The sequence below is a fragment of the Pholcus phalangioides genome, unplaced genomic scaffold (assembly GCF_987345545.1).
Source record: "Pholcus phalangioides strain wild (caught in Gottingen) unplaced genomic scaffold, Ppha-v1.0 ptg000008l_1, whole genome shotgun sequence".
Lineage (NCBI taxonomy): Eukaryota > Metazoa > Arthropoda > Arachnida > Araneae > Pholcidae > Pholcus > Pholcus phalangioides.
In genome coordinates, this window is record NW_028301601.1 from 3,088,980 (window position 1) to 3,104,783 (window position 15,804).

Below are 15,804 nucleotides of genomic sequence, written 5' to 3' on the forward strand. Positions count from 1 at the left end.
TTGTATAAGAAATGGATTGTTTTTAATCTTTTCGGTGCGTTACTTTGAACACTCGAGCCCTGAAATATCACGGGCACGAGAAATAGAGGGCGAAACCTCAGCCCGTCCTTTGGACGGGCGTGAAAGGGAAAGGGTTAGCGTATAAAAAAAAAGCAAGGGAATATCACTTTGGTACAACAAAAAACGTGCAACACGAAGGGATTATGATAATTGCTTTCACTTCAAATACCACGAAAATATTTTATTCTGTTGATAGTGAATCCAACAGATAAATTTCGATAAAAAAACCTATTTATATAATATTGGAATACATTATTTGCAAAATATACTCCTCAAGAACCAAATCGGTACATTCACAGTGGATAGAAAAATAAATGAACGATGGTACGACCGAAAAAAAGACGTACAGTATCAATAGAAAAAAAAAATGAGGGATCGAATATACTGAGTTTCTCTTTCATTTTTTTCAATACTGGCGTTATCGGTACGACACACGTTGCCTAAACGTTCAAGCGAAGTAACGAGTACGTATATATATATATATATATAATACACGAGTACAGTATGTGCATGAAGAGGAGAGTGAGAGAGAGTTCCTATGTGGTATTTCCCCCACTAGTCCAATAAGCTACACTCACGTAGAGAGTCTTGCTGCCTTTTTCTTTTTTTTGATATCCCCAAAAGTCATCCTTTTCCCCAAGGCTATGAAAAGTATTAGATAACACAAGTCTTTGTAACGTATGAGCTAAACGCTTTGTATACTGCTCCCTCAAGTGATTTTCCCCACCTCTGTTTTCAGTGCGAGGTTTTATGTTAACAAATCCGGTAGATCATTTTTTTTGAGAGCGTCCTATACTAACCCCCTAAAGGGAAATATTAATAGATGGCGGAGTTTTTAATCAAAAAGGGATTAATCACTAACGTTTATACTCAGTTTAGTATTAAAGACAACTGAGTGACACGTGCGGCTACTTTACCTTTGGTATTACGTTCGTTCGTCGTAGTTGTGACTTTTTAAAATTAATTAAATGCAACGTTTACTGACTGAGTATTGTCCTGTATTCATGCAGAAAAATTTTCCCGTTACAAAGATAAGTTCTATGAATTTTAAAGGCCACCCTGAAACATTTAGAATTATGATAAAATATTATAGAAATAAGGATTTTTTATCCAAGATTACGGACCCCTCAAGTCTTTCCAAGGATCCACAAAGATTCCATAAACTAAGTCTAGATCCTAGGTCTTATCTACCATGATGAATGACTTGTTGCCATTCATCATGGTGGATAACGATGTTTTGAGAGCAGATATTATATAAAAACAAACATTTACGACATGCAAATTGGTAGAGTGTCCATATAAAACAGATTTAAAGTAAAGATTCCGAATATTTCATGGAATGAGTCCGATCTGAACCACGTAGATTAAAATTTGGTGATTGACATACTCTTGAAATGAACCGAAAAGTAATCATTTTTAAGTCTAATTTTTGTTTACAACTAAAATGAATCCCATGAGATAGGCGCTGGAATGTATTTTCACATCCACCAGCACCACCACCATCAACATCAACCACTTTCAATCCACTGCTAGATGGAAGGCCTTCTCTAAATTTTTCCGTTTTACTCGGATGCTTTTTCCAGTCAGTTGATTCCCCCTCACTTTTTAGATTTCATCACTCCATTTTGTTTGGGGACGCCTTCTTGCACGTTTAACATCACGGGGGCACCAATCCAAAATACTTGTGGTCCATCTGTTGCCGTATGTCTTCTTGCAATATGTGTCCAGCCCATTTTCAGTTTAGACGTTTAATCCTCTCCATGGTATATCTTATACTTTTTGTTTGACCCCTCTTATCCGTTATGATACGTATATGATCCGTTTTCTATCTCTCCTTGTGATGCCTATCATACATCTTTCCATTCTCCTTTGTGCTATCTGTAGCCTTTGTATCGTTCTGTTTGTGAGCGTCCTCAGTTTAAGCTCCATAAACCAGTGCTGGTAGGTAGCACACACTGGTTGAATACTTTTATTTTCAGGCATAATGGAATCTTTCTCTCCAGAAAAATACAGCTTTTACCAGAAGTGCTCCACCCGATCCTGATTCTTCTGTTTATTTCATTGAGGATGTTATTGTCCATGGTAAATTCTTGACCCAGGTATATATAGCTTTCTATTTCTTCTTACTCTGTGCTGCCTAACAAGATATTCTTCTTTGGGGAAACAGGAGTTCAACATAAATTCTTAACGTGGAAAACAATTCTCCGTCAAAAACTATTGAGATAGTTTATGACGTTTATGCCTCTGAACCAGATAAATTACACGTGGGGTTTTTGAAAATATTAGAATTAACATCTTAAAATTTGCAGGAAAAAATATCGAAGAATAGAGGAAAATGGTTTTATTATTACTTTTTCAATCATGCAACATCACCAAAAGCCGCATAAGACACTTTCTGGGCAGCCCTTTTTTTCTGAGAGGTAAAGAAAAGATGCAATTCTTCGAATGTTGTTCCTCAAAAGACATTGCTTTTCCGATACGTCGATACCAATGTCACCTGTTTTGGTGACTTTTAAAGTCTGTAAGGTGTACTCAAATACGACTTAATTGTGGAAAGATATACAAATTTGAGGAGGTGCACCGAATAATCTAAGTTCTGTGAGCCGGTGCCATGGTAAATGAATTCTTTGCTGAAGGGCCGTGGTCCAGAGTAGTTTTTCTTGACGTTTTTCTCCCCCATGGCCTACTTACATATTTCCTCTATAGTACCAGATCTTATCATGTAGGTCTCCTATTGATATAAGACCCATGGCTCATGCGATGAAATGAACCAGGTTCTATGGGGGAATTCTGCGAATTTTGAAAATAGAAATAGTCACAACATTTTCTACCATAGGCTATTTCAAATCTGATTTGTTTCAAATCTATATCTGTGCATTCCCTCCTTCATAACTACTTTTATCATAGCCCTTTACCACTCAATTTTCACCCGTAGCCCCCCTTAGAACATTCCAGTACCACTGGGAAGGGGTATATGACTCCTGGTTGTGAACCACTGGTCTAGAGTAGTGGTTTTCACATGTGGGTTAAATGCCCCCCGTGTGGTCCTAGGATCTTCCAAGGGATGAGAGAGGAGATGGGAAAAATAAAGTGGAAGGGGAGCCATGGCATGTGGTCAAAAAGGCTCCACAATCCTAGAACAAAATTCAGATGCGAAGAAATATAGCTTTTAAGTTAAATAAGGTGGAAAAAAAGTGATTATATATATTTTCAGAATCCAGCAAAACTGTTGATAGACCCAAGACCATCTCAGGGCATGGCTCATCTAAGCATGTGCCTGAGTCTCGTGCCTATTGAAGCCTGCCTGACGAGAGCTGATTACCATGATTAATAAATGTGCAAGCATTTACTTCAAGTTAAGTACGGGCCACAGAAACATCACTTTACTCCATGATTTTGACACTGAAACGCATAGAACTCCCACAAGAGACAATGAGCTCGAGCCCAGAAGTCTGGAGACAGATTTCATCAGTAAAATTTTCGTTCACTATAATTTTAATCGAAAATTATAAAAGTAGAAAGTGTCTCACTCCTCGATGAAAAAGGGCACCTGGATAAGACATGGGACCAAAAAAAAAAGGAAAATCTGATCGAAAGTGGCCATGGGCGAACCAGAGCTGCTCTTAAGAGTGTGCGACAGCTGCGGTCACATCGGACCCCCGTGGTTTGGTGATGGGACCCACTTATGGTAATTCGAAAATATGCATTCTAAAAAAAACACATTTTTTTCGCAGCAAACAAGGTGTCTAAGATACAACTGATTTGATTCTGGAATTTTCATCACTTCTGGAATTATTTCTCTCATCCATTCTGAATTTCAATCAATTCTCGGATTTTTCTCTCTCATTAATAGTGGATTTTCATTGATTCTGGGATATTTCCTTTCATTAATTCTGGGATGTTTCCTTTCATTAATTCTGGATTTTCTCATTGGATAATTTATATTCTTATTTTTCAGAACTCCTGTATATTCTGTTATAGCGTATAAAGCTTTGGATGCCCAAATTCTCCTCCTCCACAAAATATATAAAATCGGGGCTAAGGAGCCCCGAAAATGTTTTCGTATCTGGGCCCCGCGTCCGATAACGGCGGCTGTGTGGTGAATAAAGATAGTGGAACACTGGTCTAGAGTGCCCACTTCTCTTTGAACGAACGTTTCTTCAGCTTAGAAACTGTTTCTTAATATCAGTTGATACCATTAATGTGCAATCAGTAGAAAATATTGGATGAATTTCGTACATTTCTCTCGAGTAGATTCTTTGATGGTACAATTTTGTGACAGCCCGCAACAGATATTGGCTAGTTTCACAACTTATACAATATTCTGAAGATCGATTCTAGTCCTTATAATCATGGTACAATACACTGCCTTTCCAAGGCATATAGAGAGAAAAGACTATTTTTTGTCAATGTCCAATTTCAGTTCCCATGAGAATCTTATTAAATGGATATTTTTTTTTGTGGGCACATCCCACCTCCCACTCACGTAACAAAAAGAAGAAGTCACCGCTACCGCGCCATTAATGGGGCTTTTGAAATTCTGTGAGCCAGTCACGTGATCCTTCATATAAATACGAGATTAGCCGAAGTTCGGCAACTCAGATTACAAATTACGTGCTAAGGTTACAAGCTGTGCAGTTAACGAGGTAGCGACGGCAGTCCGTCCCTTTGTGTGTCTCTCTCCCTGTCGTTCGAATAATAAGAGAGGAAAGGACATTGCCAACAAGGATTTAAAGTCTACAGATTAATGTAAGCTGGTTACCCGAAGCCAGCAAGTGAAGTACATCGATTCAGTTCACCGTACACCGCCATCATTTTGCAGTTTGAAATGAATGTTTCCGACAGAATTTCGATACTTTGCTCAACAAACTTTCTTTTTCTCGTGGTTTTTTTTTCCTCATAAATTTCTCACTAGACCGAATATTCATGTGAGCCGAGCATGTTTCAGTTTTATTACACTAGAGACTCGATAATTTGAGCCTTGAAAGTTCGAGGTTTCGTATAATCCGAGGTGTGCTGGAATTATTTTTTAAAAATTTCGTCTTACATCCCTCTTTTTCAGTTTTTTGTTAAGAACGTGCAATCAGACTATGTAGTCTGATTCTCCCGATGAATGCGAATAGTTTCAGTTTTAAAGAACCACGATCCAAAGGCCCGGTTCTACAGTGGACCCCTCCACTGAAAAATTCATTTCTTCAAATGAATTCTTTACACATAATCCCCACAGAAGAGTCTGTTCTTCATATGTCCATGCTCTGGGCAAATATAAATTTTTATGAACCGTTTCATTATGTAGTATTCTTCGCGAAGCAGAGGCATGCGTTCGAAGAGAAAAAGGGTATGTAGGCTCTGTCTAAAACAAAAAAAGCAGCCGATTTCGGGACCCCCCCCCCCCTGAAAATTTGTGGGCCAGGTTCCCATGTGAAAAATATAATGATTGCGATAGCATTCATATTGGGCTGATAGGGCCTGGGTAACGTTTATTTTGCGATGAATTTTTGTAACTTTCGATTGGAGATGAATTTGCAACACTTGATTGGCAATGATTTTGTAACACTTGATTGGCAATGATTTTGCAACGCTTGATTGACGATGAATTTGCAACGTTTGATTTTCGATGAATTTGCAACGTTTAATTGGCGATGAATTTTCAACGTTTGATTGGCGCTGAATTTTCAACGTTTGCTTTTCAATGAATTTGCAACGTTTGATTTTAGATGAATTTGCAACGTTTGATTTTAGATGAATTTGCAACGTTTGATTTTAGATGAATTTGCAACGTTTGATTTTAGATGAATTTGCAACGTTTAGGTGGCGATGCATTTGTAACGTAATGGTTATATAATAAAAGTGAATTTACTGGAGGATATTGAAGATCTTATTTTACATTATGTGCACAACCAACACCAACTTTAGCATTTGTACTAAAGCTGCAGTTGTAGCTGGTTACAGTAACCTAACGTCGAGTTCGAAGGTGTCCTCATCCATTTGTGATAAAAGCTAAGGTTTTATTACAAACACTAAACCGTTCAGTTTGATGCTAAGAGTTGGCTAAAAACATGGGCACTTTTCTTTTCAACGCATTTTCTATAATCTGAACGAAACAAGAAAGGTTCAAAACTTTCAGAAAGAGAAGTGAAGGTACATCTGGGAAAAGATTCCGAGGTGGCATATGATTTAATCAGACTCAAGTTGCGGTAGTTCTGATGATGATTGGCACTAAAATTCAACTCACGGTGCCGCTGTTTTACGTTATCGCTTGCATCCATATCAACGAAAATTTTCGCTAGCCGAGGCAGAAAAATCGCCAAAAAGGTCTTCGTTAGCCGAAAAATTCGTAATTCGTAAGCCAAGGCGTTCGTTAGCTGAGGCACCACTGTATACACGTTTGTTTGGAAATATTAGAACATCCCAGAAACTCACTAGCACAGTTCATGTAATGCTCAAGATAGAAAGCCAAAATTTACAGTATGTCTGTGTGATTTGTGTTTTCATTATCTAAGAGGTTCTTCTTGAGTATGTATATTGGTAGTATAAATTTACATAAAAAAAACATTACTGAAGAAAATTAGAATATCTGAATAAAAATGAATTAATCTCTGGATATCACAAGAATATTTTCATCCAAATGATCATAAAATTGTAACCATAAGTGTTGCACGTCATCTTTGATTATCCTAGAATAGTTCAATCTTCACATTACGGGTAAAAAAAAGGGACATTTCTGCAAACACGGAATTGCTTGTGCATTTACTTGGACAGAGAACGAGAAAATGCGTGCTTTTCGAGACCATTTGTCCCGGTTTTTTGCTAGTAAAGGCACTGTCCCGAAAAAAAGCTTTCGGGACGCCTGTTTGTCCTGGTATTTAATTTACGCAATCAAATATTACACAAATTATATTAATTTTTAATATTTAGTTTACAGAAATGTTTTTTTTTATGAAATTTCAAATTATCCATCTTTTTTTTTTTTTAGTTTCGAATCCCGTAACAGCCACAAAATTGAATCTGGCGCATCGTAATGGTAAAGAATGGTCAACTCGGCACCCAGATTTAGGGCCGTCCGTATCAGACGCGGAACTCAGTGTAAAAATAATTTCGGGCTCCTTCATGGAAAAAAATGATTTGTGATATATGATTCATAAATATTATTCAGAATATTCTGAAAACTGTGATGTTACCAACGAATAAGGAAAATATAAGACGAAAAATTCAAACATTCCTAATGCATTTCGACCCACAGAGGGTGGCGTCTTCAGAAGTAATCACGCTGACAGAGGATCCAACTTCGGTTGGATACGGAATTTTTACTCTCGGTTGATCACCGGACATACCTTAAGAAGGACACCCCTCTTTCTTAAGGTATGTCCGGTGATTTTTCATTAATTTGTTTACTACATTTTGGAGTTTTTAATTCATTTTTTGTAATTTTTGGAAACATTCCCCGTAATTTTTGTAATTTTTATGTACATTTTTCTCGACTTTGCCACGAAGCTGGGCTGGAAGAGATCTCGGCAACGGGATAAGTCCAGTGGCAAAGCTCTGGCGTTCATTCATTCATTGTACATCGGGGAACAAAGGTTGGCATTTTTAGGGCAATCAGGCATAGCCACCCCCATCCTTCAGAAACGCCTACTTTTTTTCAAACTATACATGGGGTTCCTCCTGATGACGACCCACTGCATAGGTTCTATTTCACTCTTGCATAAATTCCATCTTGTATTCTTTTCCCTTCATATACAAATACAAATACAAATACAACGCCACAACAGGCAAATTGCCCAACGAGGTGGCTGACTTAAGAACATCATGGATTACCGAGCCCCTACCTACTACTGCTACACCACATGCACCCCCCCCCGCGGAACCCCCCCTCAACGAATCGGTACATGCGGGAATGTGCGTGTACGTGTAGTGCACCTGACGTAAAGTTTGTTTCTGTGTAATGCTTGTTATGTGTAGTGCTGTCATCTGCCCCCCAGTTTTACTAACTATGAGTGAAGTGTTATGGTTGAATGATTTATCGTTGTAGGACTGTTGCTCTCTGTGGCGAGACTTTTTAACGGGGAGATCGGCTCGCATTTGCGCCTTGAAGTTGGGAACCACAGAAAACCAACTTCAGCCGACCACCACTGTGGGGTTCGAACCCGGATCCTCGCATCACGAGTCCGGCACTATAACCACTCGACCACCACATATAATTAATTTTTGTGTGTGTATATATATGGATATGTGTGTGTTAAGGTAAATGTCATAAATCGGTTATTATGCATACTTAACAATCGTCTTGATTGATAAATTTATCAATTTTACTGGCGAACATGCATAACACCCAAGCGTCGTTGGTAAATTTGATAAATACTTGAAATTCATCATCTTTATCTGTGATTATGCATAATATTCTAAAGTAATTGGTGAATTTGATAAATATGAATAAAATTCGAAATGCGTCTAGTGTATGTGTGAATAATATATATTCAGACCAAGATATAATGATACATATAATCAAATTCATATAAAACAAATTTTACGATCATACGCTGATATATTGATAAAATACATGTATAGTGTAGTATATATATCATACAGTACGATTTATCACGTTTACCAACAACGCGACGCTTGGGTACAATGCCCAATCACTGGTAAAAGTGATTAATTTAGGGAAATTTATAACATTTACCAAAGACGCGTAGTTACTGTTCATATCCGCCGGTAAAGGTGTGATTGATTTATCAAACTTACCAAAATGCTATTCGATTATACATAATAACCGGTTATTCTGCATAACAACCAGATTTATCACATTTACCGTAACATATATATGTTATCATTAAAGTACATAATTCAGTTATTTCTTAAAATAACTAAGTTAAAGTATGAAATAACACACTGATTCCCCACTTTAACTAGTTATTATGAAATAATTGAATAATAAAGATAATGGATTATATTATGTATATATAATCTTATTTATAAACTAGAAAAACTGCAGAAATCTGAAGGAAATCGCTGAATTTTTTTTTTTTTAAGTTATAAGCTCGACAAAAATTCCATGCACCACACCTTTGAAACATAATAACATAACCTATAACAACTCCAAGTATTATAAGTGATATTTTTCCCGAATCAGAGGGTTGTAGGAGTTTGATTCGTGCGTAAATCAGTATTCGGTTCCCCTCAGATGAGGAGGAAATCACTTTTTTTTGATGGAGAATAAGAGGAAGTGAAGTCTGTTAGGCACCAACCCCATGTTGTTTGCCAAGTAATGAATAGTGTGGGGGGCTGTGAAAGCGATTCCTTTATCAGTATATGCTCTTCTAATCTAACGCTTTACCACTCCTATTCGTCTCCAAGCGACTTTCGTGGAAATACTCCGCGGCCGCAAACGGCCCTTGCGGCCGGCGAGAGTCTGGCAGTGGCTTCCGTTGAACATCGGAAGCAGCACGTCTATAAATCTGGCTCCCGACCTTACTCGCACATAGTGTATATGTTACGGTAAATGTGATCGGTTATTATGCGTAATCGCCAATCGTCTCTGCAAGTTTGATATATTCATCACATTTAACCAGCGACTATTCGTAATATCCAAGCATCGTTGGTAAATTTGATAAATATTTAAAAAAAATGTCACTTTTACTGGCGATGATACATAATATTCATGTGTCGCTAATTTGATAAAATGATGCGTATTATCGGGGCACCGTCGTGAAATTTAAGTAAGAGTTCGTCATATCGATGTCTAAATTGTTAAATAAGAGTTCATTTTATCGAAAACCTATTGTAGATTTCGTTAAATAGGAGTTTGTTATTTTGGGACGGGGCTGATTGTATTCGCACAAAAATTCGTTAAATCAAGGAGTTCGTTAAATGATAGTTCGTTATATCGGGGCACAATCGTAAAATTATTTATATGAGAGTATGTTACATCAAGAGGTCCGATTTCAGAATTCGTCAAATAGGAGTTACTTTGGAAATGTTCAGAAAAATTCGTTAAATCAGAGTTCATTATATCCGGTTTAGACTCGGGCTTACAAGTACGGTCATCTAAATAATAAATATAATACGGTAGTGGGATCGATTTATCATATTTCAATACGAAATAGCAATTATTCACAATTACTGGTGAATGTAAGGAATTTATTAAGATTTAATAACGACGCTTAGGTATTACGCATAATAATCAAATAGAAGCAATATATTTAGGGACATTTAGGAAATTTACAAAAATGGTTGGTGATTATGCTCAATAACCAGATTTATCACATTGACCGTAACATATACACAGAACAAACCCTTAAAGAAAAATGAAATTTCACATAAAAGAGATATTGTTCAAGAAATCAATTAATTAAGAGGCTGATTCACGATCTTGAATTTTTACTCTATCCTATGACAGAAATTATCGGTTTTTTAAGGAACATTAAAAATTTTTCGATTCGCTTTAGGCAGTCAATTTTTTTTCTTAAATTATGTAGATACTTTTATGCACTTAGAATTTTATTTGTTGGGAACTTTTCTTCCAACATCAACTTTAACAGCATGTAACTTTTTTGAAAATCACCAAAAATGTAACGATATTTTCATACTATAAAACTGCGAAATCTTTCTCGTTTAAGAGCATGTAACACCATAGTGCTAAGAAAGAAACATACGAAGTGTTTCAAGATATTTCAAAAAATAGTGTTTGAAAAGATTTTCCTTATCTGAGAAAAGAGATTTGAGAAAACCGCATTTTTTTTTAATGGAAAACCTTAAAATAAATAATGCTTGCCAGCACATATTGAATAAAGTACATTAGTATACAAAAATAAAATAACATAGAGCAAAATTTCGGATGCAGTAAGACGCTGAAAAGTAAGTGTTGGGAAATTTTAAAATTGAAAAAGTTCCGGAAAGTTTTCATGCGCTGATTCCCTTGAAACTATGAGTATTTAGTTTAAGGTTTGAAGTTGAAAACGTAATTTTGAAGAAAATATCAATTTTTATTTCTTCATTATTCATAAAAGCTCTGTTTGTTTTGGTTTATGAAACAGTTTCCCTTTTTGTTTATATGAAGCTCAGAACCAAAGTTACGTCCACTTTAGTGCTGCGTTTTTGCATACTAGTTATATGTGAATAAAAACTTCAAACGTGCTTTACGAAGAATGCTATTTTTGGCATTTCATTGAGTTGGAAACACGATTTCTAAAAATCTGTTCATTCCATCATTAAGAAATTTTAATGTAATATTTTACTATATTGCCAAGGGGCCATGAACTAAAATCTGTGGGCTATCACATATATTTGTCTAATTACGGTGCTTTTATTACATTTAATTACATTTGTCTAATTACTTTAAAGACGAAATGTAGAATGAAATTTCCAAAAATTCACACGTACATCAACAGATTTGAGTATAACTTGTGACCATACGATACAATCTTTTATATTATGAATCATCACCTGCACCATTACTAGCCAAATGTGCTCTGTGAAAGAAACGAAACATTCAAATTCATAGAATTCCTTACAATCGTGTTTGGAATACCGCATGAATTTTGCTTAAAATTTGAAATAAAAAGGATTTTTTTCATAGAAAATGACATAGGTAGTGAGAAATTTATTATTGCTTGTTTTCATCATCTTGGGGCACTTCCTATTGCAAAATGTTATTAAAGCGTTCACTCCAGTACTATTTTAAAGAAAAGTGACAAGAAATGTAGTCGGATACCTTAAATCTCAAGTTAACCAATTTGAAAAAATGTCATTATAAAACTGAAACTTACACTGTTTAAAAAAAATGGCGCAATATACTCATATTACAGTAAAAATTGTTTATTTTTCATGATTACTTTTTTTTCTTCCTAAATAACATCGTGTTTTTACTGAGTCTCCAGATTTATGGTTTAATTTCTGCAGCATTTATTGAATATCCTCCTTTGATGATAATTTTAAGAGTTCGTGTGTGTGTATATTCCGCTGTCATTTCTTACATAGCATATTTGCCCCAATTAATATAGAAATATTTTGCATATTTACTGACTTAATGAATAATTTCAAGTTTTCTGACTTCACATAATTGAAAAAAATTCAAAAAATTAAAATATTTCTAGAATTACACATTGAAGTTTTTTCTTTCCTGTTAGATTACCGGAGGAAAAAAAAGCAAATGAAAAAGTTCTTACTGTGTTAAATAAATTTAGTTACATGGATCAATAAATTCGTCTAGCTCTGTTCTAACAATTAACTAATGAGGGAAAATTTATTTTTATAGAATAATATTGATGTGAAGAAATTTTTTGAAGTCTGTTGAATTTAAGCTTCAGAATTTTAGCAAGCTTTCCAAATTTTTGAATTCTTAAGGGAATTGGTGTGTGTACTCAAATTTTCCAAAAAATACATTTTCGAATTTTTTAATTTTCAAATACTATGAAATTTTCTGTATCTAACTAAGCTATTCAACTGTACTAAAAATATTTTTTAATATTTTAATATAAACTGTTGGCAGGCATTATATAAGCTAATGTTTTCCACTAAAATGCTCTTTTCTGAAAACTAAGTTTTTGTTAGATAAGGAAAATTTTTTCAAACACCACTCATTCAAATGTCTTTAAACTTTTAGAGACTCTCAACACTATGACGTTACAAACAACACGAGGAATTTTAATTAAAATTATTTAAGGGGGTTGGTGAACGGTCTATGTGTCCCATGCTTTTCTTTGGGAAAAGTCTCTTTCCTTTAAGGAATATTTAAAAAATTTTCTATCCACTTTAGAAACTCAACTTTTTTTCTCAAATACTACGGATATTTTTATACAGTTTAAAGCGAGCTTTTAGGATTTAAGTTGTTTCTTTTTTTTTTATTGAATTTTAACTCCAGCAACATGCAGCTTTTTCAAAAATCACAAACTTTTACCCATATTTTGAGCCATAAAATTTTTAAAAACATTTTTTCATAAAATTTTTAAAAAAGATTTTAACAAAAAATCCTCGCGTTAAAGTATGTAACATCATAGTGTTGAGAGACACCGAAAGTGTAAAGAGATTAGAATGAGCGGTGTTTGAAATAATATTCCTTATTTAACAAAAAACACTTTTGAGAAAAAAGCATTTTAGTGGGAAAAAGTATTTTCTGCATGTAACAGTGTTAAACTTTTTGTTCTACGTGTACTAAAAATATTTTAATATAAACTGCTGGCAGGCATTACACATGCCAATGTTTTCACTAAAATGCTATTTTTCCTCAAAACTAAGTTTTTTGTTATATAAGGAACATTTTTTCGAACACCACTCATTAAAATGTCTTGAAACTTTGTATGTCTCTCAACACTATGGCATTACATACTTTAACGTGAGCTTTTGGGAATATAATTGTTGGTTATTATTTTCTTGAATTTTAACTTTAAAAAAATGCAACTTTCCCAAAAATCAACAAAATTTATCCATAATTTGTACCATAAATTTTTTTTTAATAACTTTAGTGCAATAACGTGTTAAAGTACACTATGTAACGCCAAAGTGTTGCGGGACACACAAAGTTTCAAGACATTTGAATGAGTATTGTTCTAAAAAATTTTCCTTATCTAACAAAAAACGTAGTGTTGAGAAAAAACATTTTAATGAAAAACATTAACACATGTAATGACTGCCAGCAGTTTATATTAAAATATTTTAAAAATGTTTCTAGCACAAGGTAGAGCAAAAACTTGAACACAGTTGGACGCATAAAATTTCATAGTGTTTGAAAATTAAAAAATTCGAAAATGTGTTTTTTTTGGAAAATTTGCGCGCACCAACCCCCGTAAAAATTTTTATGGCACAAAATATGGGTAAACTTTGAAGTATATGTGATTTTTTATGTTGTTGAAATTTTAAAATTTGAGGATAAAAAATGCCAACAACTAAAATTTTAATTTCTCGTCTTAAATTGCATAAACATATCCATAGTATTTGAGAAAAAAAATTTGGGTTTGGGTGCCTCAAGTGAATAGAAAATTTCTAAATGTTCCTTATAGGAAAGAATGGGAAGCCAACAATTGGACCACGCACCAACCCGTCTTAACATTTAACAAATTCTCTGAAATAGAATACAAATAAATACAAACATGAAGGCCACAACAGGCAAATTGCCCAACGAAGTGGATGAAACAAAGATGTCCATGGTTATCAAATATAACCAAAATACAATAATCCAATATAAAAGCAAAAAAGGTTGATTCTTTTAACACATTTTAGGTAAAACTGCAAAAATCTGCAGTTTTTTTTAATTCTATGCCACCCCCCCCCCCAAAATCAACTGAAAAAAAACTCATATTTAAACCTTTTTCTCAAACAGTTTTAAAATTTAATTCATTCCGTTTTCTGTAATTTTAATAGTTGACTTGAGCATTTTGCCTGTTTGTGGCGTTGTTTTTGTATTCAATTTGTAATTAAGTGAAGCTATTCTTACGAAGTTTTTTTTGAAAGCCTTAAGATTAAGCGGCTTCACCTTAGGCTTCTAAGAGACGTTCACGAGATATCTCGCCTCTTTAAAAGCCTCTTATTTTAGCATTGACAAGCTCAGATATTCTCTACAGCTGATTTCTAATTGGACAACCTTTTCATATAGGCTACCCCTTAGTTTGCACCTGCTGAAAACCGGGGAAAAAACTACTTCATTAAGAAAGTTATTAAAATATGAGGTTCAGTGATTTCTGCTGTGCTACTTAAAGGGTTGTTTAAGTACAGATTATTTTGATCAAAACCACGTACAGTTTAGGTTTCAGAGATAAATCTTCAAGACTAGTATTTTCCTTTGCATCTATGGAAGTGAAGAGAAAGAAATGATTGGTGCTAAGATTGTTCTCTTGTAACTTGCCAAAACATACCCTTTTTTGTGTTTCTAACTTAATCAAACTGACTTTTCTCTATAGTCTCTTTCTCAACCTCTTCTCGTACATGGACGAGATATCTGGCCTATACTAGAGAGAGACGGAGGAAATTTCAAACCTTTTTATATATCTTTAACCATCTTTAACTCATAAAGACTGTCAGTTGTGATCCTTTGAACGGGAATTGATTCCCCCCCCCCTCAGCATTCTTTTCTTTTTTCCATAGAAGCGGTTTGACGAGTGATATCTCCAAAACTACTTCACTCATCTTTTTCTTTCCTTTATTAACTTAACTTTTTCAAATATACTAATTTCTGAGATATATCATTGGTACTTCAATTATAAATCGTCCAAATTTGTTGCCAAAAGCCTGAACGTAAAAGGATTGAGAAGAAGGAAAATAAAAACGATTTCTGAAAGGAGTAAAACATTCCCCCCCCCCTTAAACACATTTTATCATAACCAACAGAAAAGAAGTTGTCTTCCAAATAGGTTAGAACGAGTTAACTCGTCCGAGTCGGGAAAGCAGTTGATATTGTTTTACTATTAGAAAAAAGACATTCAAACCGTGCTCTTATGTATAAACTATACTAATTTTTTTGTTCATCAGTGAAAAATTCGCATTAAACAATTCGCAAAAACAAATTATTGCTGAAGTGATATTTTCTTGGGCATAAAAATACTTAGGAATGGTGCTGGCAGTCACAGACGTATGAAAAATTAATTTTTTGGGGAATGAGCACAGTGGCGGATTGAATTGATTGTGGGAATCTCTTCAATAGAAATTTCGAGTAACTTTGAAAAAAGTAGTTTATCATATTGGAAGAAATCAATTATAACTGCAAATGAAATATTTTATCATATTTTATCACGTACACCTTTTCTTATAATT

At 34.6% G+C, this 15,804-nt stretch overlaps 1 protein-coding gene across 1 annotated transcript in view; it reads right to left on the reverse strand.

Moving 5' to 3' along the window:
* The window catches only part of Gad1 (glutamate decarboxylase), a 65,977-nt gene that overhangs the window by 44,099 nt on the left and 6,074 nt on the right, over positions 1-15,804 (reverse strand). The gene's annotated exons all lie outside the window — the stretch shown is intronic.